The 6,431-nt window shown below is 32.6% G+C and overlaps 1 pseudogene; it reads left to right on the forward strand.

The window, feature by feature from the left end:
• Window positions 1–957: 957 nt before the first annotated feature.
• LOC147381349 (lysine histidine transporter-like 2) lies at window positions 958–6,118 on the forward strand (annotated as a pseudogene).
• The last annotated feature ends 313 nt before the right edge of the window (window positions 6,119–6,431 follow it).

The following is a 6,431-nucleotide window of genomic DNA, read 5'->3' on the forward strand; positions in this document are numbered from 1 at the left end:
ATCGAGATGCCACGTGTTGGCAAATCAAGCTTTTTAGGCCCGTTGGTGAACTTTATCGAAAATTTGACGTTTTTTATTTTGGAAGCGGAGCGATGAATATTGGGAAAGCATAAGGTAGGCCGAGTCCTTTTGGTGGCCTCCTAAACCATTGAGAGGTCTTAGGGGCTTCAGTTTGGTCAAAATGTCACTTTTCAATGACTTGGGCCCTTAAGGCCCGTTGGCCCATTTATTTGGAAAATCTGTATTTTTGGGCGTTTTCGAGTAGTGGCCCGTTCAAATGGGGGTGTCTACAGTTTTTTATTTATTTATTTTTTTTATTTTTAAAAATAAATAGTAAATAACGCCATTGTAAGATTTTAAAAGTTTTTTTATATAAAAAAAAAAAATTAAAATACATTTGCTTAGATCTTAAAAAGTAATAGCTTGGTTCATCAATTTTAAATTTTTTTTAATTTTAAAAAATAAATAAAAATTAACTCGATTCTATTCCTCTAATTTTTTAATTAAAAAAAAAAAAAGAAATTAATGCACGATTCTATTCCTCTAATTTTTTAATTTAAAAAAAAAATTTGATGACAAATAGTACTCTATCCACAATTTTTTAATTTAAAAATAAATAGAAATTATTATTGGATAGGATTCTATACCATGATTTTCTTATATTAAAAAAAATTAAAGTATGTCAATATTAAAAAAAAAAAATTACATATTAATTTAAAAATAAATAGATATTAAATCTATCTCTAAATAGAATTAGAAATTAACTCTATTCCTAAATAGAAATTAACGGTGGGTAGGAATCTATAGGTCGTTTAACTCTATCCCTAAATAGACATTAACGCTAGTTAGGACTCTATAGGTCGTCAAAAAATTGTTTTTAACGCTAGTTCGGACTCTATAGTCGTCATAAAATTGTCCTTCCAGAAAAGAAAAAAAAAAAAAAAAATTTGTTGGAGTGATAATGGATTCTAATAATAAAGACAAAGAAATTGAGCACTGGCTTCCAATAACATCATCGAGGAATGCGAAGTGGTGGTATTCAGCTTTCCATAATGTCACGGCTATGGTTGGAGCGGGCGTATTGAGTCTCCCTTACGCCATGTCGGCCCTTGGATGGTATGTATTCATATATATTTTTCATTCATTAACAATTTCTTTTCTTTTTAGATTTTCTTATTTATTTATTTTATTTTGCCTTTTTTTCTGAATGTAATCAATTTTTAATTGCTGAGTTTTACATAAGATTCCTCACCAGTTAATGTTCTGTTTCTGTTTCTAAATTTGTTCCCCCCCCCCCCCCCCCCCCCTTGTCTCATAATGCTAAGTCATCTAGTCAATGTTTTAAAAATCAGACTGAAATTTTGCTCAATTGGTTTATGCACCGATTTCTATAAAGGGAAATCGTGGGAGACTTTGTTTTTCACTGTGATTCTCATCGTCTTGATGTGATAGTTATAGATGTGTTTTCTCGAGATACAAGTAAAAAGCATCTATGATTAGGTGCACACCTCCATGGCAGAAATCGCAATAAATCCTAATTTCACCCACATCATTACTCTTTTATCAATTATATCAAGAGTTGTGTTGGGGTGACTTAGAATTTACTGTGATTCTTACAATTTTGATGTGGACTGTGGCATGCATGCATGTTGTAGATGGTTTTTACTCGTATCGCCAGGAAACACATTTATGGTTATGTGCACATCCATGTCAGACTTGTGAGAATCGTAGTAAATACGCTGTGTCATTTAGAATTTTCCTAATATCATTAATCAATTCCGTGCAACCTTTTTTATTCTTTTTTCTTTACTCTTTTTTAAAAGTCTTTATATTTTTGTTTCTGTTTTAATATTCAATTTTCACTTTATATAAAATAAGAAGACCAAAAAAAACCCTTAAATTAGTTAGATATTTTTTTAAACATTGTAAAAAATAAACTATACAATTTAAACAGTTTTACTATTAAATTTTATATAGATTTAGTAGTTTAAGTTGTTCATAGCTGTTAGAATTTTAGATTTAGTAGGTTCCTTGATTTTGATGATATTAAATGTCTAAAACAAGTAATAACGGATTGAATGATTACTTTTCCATATTTTTCTAATTTTGAAAGAGAGATGCACCCAATTTTTTTTTTGTTGCCAGAATTTGTTCTTTGAAAAGAGAGTTTACCGGTTTTAGAATCGGTTTTAAAAATATGGTGGTTCTTGGTTAAGGAACGGTTCTTAATGAGCCGAACCGGTATTTAAAAAAGATCCAGTAGGACCCTGTTGGCAGTCTGGTCTCGTTAATGCATATCGTCTCCATACAAGAATGGAGATGATATGGAAAATCGAGATTTTAAACCATTTGACCCATAAGTGCTTTGGCTCGACCTTACGTAAGAACAATGTTTTAAAATCGGGTATTTAGAAATAACCCTTGTAAAATTGATGATATTAGGTTTAACCCCTTGCAAAATCCAAGATCAGGTTTACCCCTTGCTGTTGACAGTCATCATTGTTTTTTTTCATTCATGATATAACACTGTAATCTTTGATTTAGTCATATAAGTATTTAAAGAGCATATTGAGAAGAAAAAAAACAAAAAAAACAAAATTTTACCTGTAAATCGTCAAGAAAATGCAACTGACTTGGTGTAAGGGGGTAAGCCTAGTCTTGCAAAATGCATTTTGCAAGGAGTACACGTAATATCACCAATTATAAGGGGTGTTTTTAAAATACTCTTTAACATTCGAAAAAACTCAATTAGGACTTGAACACTTTTAAAGGAAACATACTTATGGTTAGAGTCGTGCTTGACAGACCTCAAGATTGTACCTCATATCACACATCCTAACGCGAAAGTGTGTAGGAACCATGCATACTTTTCAACTCGTATCTCAATGAAAGCATTTATGGTTACCCACTTTCATGTGAAGGTGTGAGATATGAGGCACAAACTTGAGGTCACGTATGGTTAACTTTACAATATCATGACAACTTATCCTAGAGATGAGTAAAGGCCTAGGGATTTCTATATTTTTCTTTAGGGATACATTTTGGCATCTCAAAAGTGAAATCCTAGAGGAACTGATCATATAGTATATGAAATCCTAAGAGATCCAAGCCATTGAATCCAAATGGCTTTTATTATTTATTATTATCATGGGTTAGTATTAGAATTAAATTAAATCTACTGGGTTGACAATACTTTTGTGTACCAATCGAATCCATGGTTTTGAAATGTTGAGGAACGACCCAAACCAACTAAGTTGTTGGTGAACGAGACAAGAAATCAATGCTCAAATACCCTTCTTAAATCTCATCTGGTTTACCAAGATAGAGGCACTTTCAAATCATCTTGTTCATGAGTTAGACAAGAGCAAAAACTGAAATAAAAAATCATGATGCTCATAGAAAGAAAAAAAAGAAACAAAAGAGAAAACCAATTTTTAAAACCATAATAATAGATGTATCACATTGTCATAAATTGGTTTTTTTTTGTGTTTACAGGGGACCAGGAGTGGTGATGCTTGTTCTATCATGGATCATCACCTTATACACATTATGGCAAATGGTGGAGATGCATGAGATGGTACCCGGGAAGCGATTTGACAGGTACCATGAGTTGGGTCAACATGCTTTCGGCGAAAAACTCGGTCTATGGATCGTTGTGCCTCAACAACTTGTCGTGGAAGTCGGAACCAATATTGTGTACATGGTAACAGGAGGAAGATCGTTGAAGAAAGCTTATGACTCATTGTGCACTCCTGGGCAATGCAAAGATATAAAACTCACCTACTGGATCATGATTTTTGCTGCTCCTCATTTTGTTCTTTCTCAGCTCCCTAACTTCAATTCCATCTCTGGTATCTCTCTAGCTGCAGCTGTCATGTCCTTGAGGTATTGCTATTCTCTCTTATCTTTCTTTTACTTAACCTAATAATTAGTTCTTTACTTTAAACTTAGCCTAGTCTATTGGACTCGAATGAATTTTGTTTTGATTTAGCAATAAAACTTGCTTGAAGCATAGTTTTAAAACTCGAAAACTTGATTTGAATAGACTTAAATGTCAATTGAGTTGAGCCAACTTTATGTGAAACCCGGCCTAATCAACTTGACTTCTTAATGAATATTGACTTGGATTAGTAATAAAACTTGTTTCTTTAAAACTTGAGAAAAAATGATTCCTAAAGAGTTCGACAATCCTGACTATATTAGTAAGATATACCCACTCTTACTAACGACTCAACAGGGCATATCGATGACCCAACAGAACAATGTACCTTGCTGGATCATTTGTAAGGAATTTTCCTAAACATGGAAATGTTTGATACATCCTAAATAATCTGCATTTCTCTTCCCACATGTCACTATGTCATTGGTTGTTAGACACTATCTCCCCCTACCATAAGAGATATCAAGTGATCCAACATACCATTTATAGACCTTATTTATGTTACCTGTACTGATCAACTTTATATTTTAATTTATTTTTCTAACAAAATCATGTTTTCTACAGTTACTCTACCATTGCTTGGTCAGCTTCAATTCACAAAGGTGTTCAACCAGATGTTCAATACGGTTACAGAGCTTCAACGACATCTGGAAATATATTTAATTTTCTATCTGCCTTGGGTGATGTTGCCTTTGCCTTCGCGGGTCACAATGTGGTCTTGGAGATCCAAGCCACAATCCCTTCTACACCCGATAAACCCTCCAAGAAACCCATGTGGAAGGGTGTGATCACTGCCTATCTCATTGTCGCTATTTGTTACTTCCCTGTAGCTCTCATTGGTTATTGGACATTTGGAAACAATGTCGAGGATAACATCCTCATCTCACTCCAAAAACCTAACTTGTTGATTGCTATCGCTAACATATTTGTCTTCATCCATGTAATAGGAGGCTATCAGGTTCATTTTTTAAGCTCTCTAATTTATTTTCAACTTATTTGTTCATGGTCCCATAAATATTGGGACTGCCTTCACTTGACACACCTAGTTCTAAAACTAGTATAATATAAATCTTATTAGAGTTCCTGTAATTTCATCTACAATAAATAGAGTTCCATTTTTCTAATATTGAATGATACTATGATGGATTTCTATTGACTTTTTATTTACTTGGTTTGGATGTAGGTCTTTGCTATGCCTGTGTTTGACATGATGGAAACTGTGTTGGTGAAGAAAATGCATTTGCCTCCTGGCCTCCTTCTTCGATTGATTGCACGCTCTTTATATGTCGGTAAGGAATTCCTCTTCATCAAGAAGTGTTTAATAATCAAAAAGTTTTCTTATTGATAGGACTTAGGAAAATTCAAAATATATGTGTTGTCTTTGAGTGTAGCATTGACAATGTTCATCGCCATAATGTTCCCCTTCTTGGCGGACTTCTTGGATTCTTCGGGGGATTCGCTCTTGCTCCAACATCATACTATGTAAGCTACAACCTCCACATTTCTCTTACTGAAACAACCTAATATTAATTTTCTAGTTCTAATTCACTAAAGTTCGGTATGATTTCAAAGATTATTTTCTTGAGAAAATGAGATTTGTTGGTGTATGATTGATTAATGTCACAGGAAAATTATTTTATTGTTATGATCAGAAAATCCTAATATTTTCTCTCAACCCTCAAAACTTAAAACCAACTCTCCTTTTGATATTTTGTAGGCACAATCAAACATTATCCACAAAATCATAATCATATAGCCTTCTATCTCAAAAAAATTTCAGTCTTATCTCTGCTACTTTTATTTTTACAGCTCACTTGCATCCATGTGGCTGGCAATCAAAAACCCTAAAAGATATAGTTTACATACATATAGCCTTTTATATCAAAGAATTTCCAGTCTTATCTCCATACTTTAATTTTTGCAGCTCCCTTGCATCATGTGGCTCACAATAAAAAAACCAAAAGAGATATAGTTTATCTTGGTTTACTAATTGGGTAAGTTAATTAACTTGAATTATTCTCTTTTTCATATATCTTATATTTCTTGTTTTATTATCTATGTGGTTCATGAATTTTTCAGATTTGCATCATTTTGGGTGTTTTATTGATGATTCTATCACCAATTGGTGGGCTAAGACAAATCATACTTGAAGCCAAGACTTACAATGTCTTTTCTTAGATCATCTGAAGAGGAAGGGCGTCAATAACCTTAATGAACAGATTTTATTTCTTCAAAACTTAATGAACATATTTTATTTCTTTATTTTTGTTTAAACAATTGATACTTTCTATTTATAGATTATTACTACTTGGGTCTATTAGTGCAACCACAATGTCTATAGTAAATTGGTTTTGATTCATAAGGTTGGAGATTTCTCAAATATACTCATTTCAATTAGTTTTTGTTGCTTATTGGACACTATAATTGTACTTAGTTTTGAATGATTTACTTGAATATATAACAGTGTGAATATATAAGGGTGTATACCATT

Source organism: Akebia trifoliata, unplaced genomic scaffold, assembly GCF_017979445.1.
Source record: "Akebia trifoliata isolate Shusen 1 unplaced genomic scaffold, ASM1797944v1 Contig00548, whole genome shotgun sequence".
In the NCBI taxonomy this organism is placed as follows: domain Eukaryota; kingdom Viridiplantae; phylum Streptophyta; class Magnoliopsida; order Ranunculales; family Lardizabalaceae; genus Akebia; species Akebia trifoliata.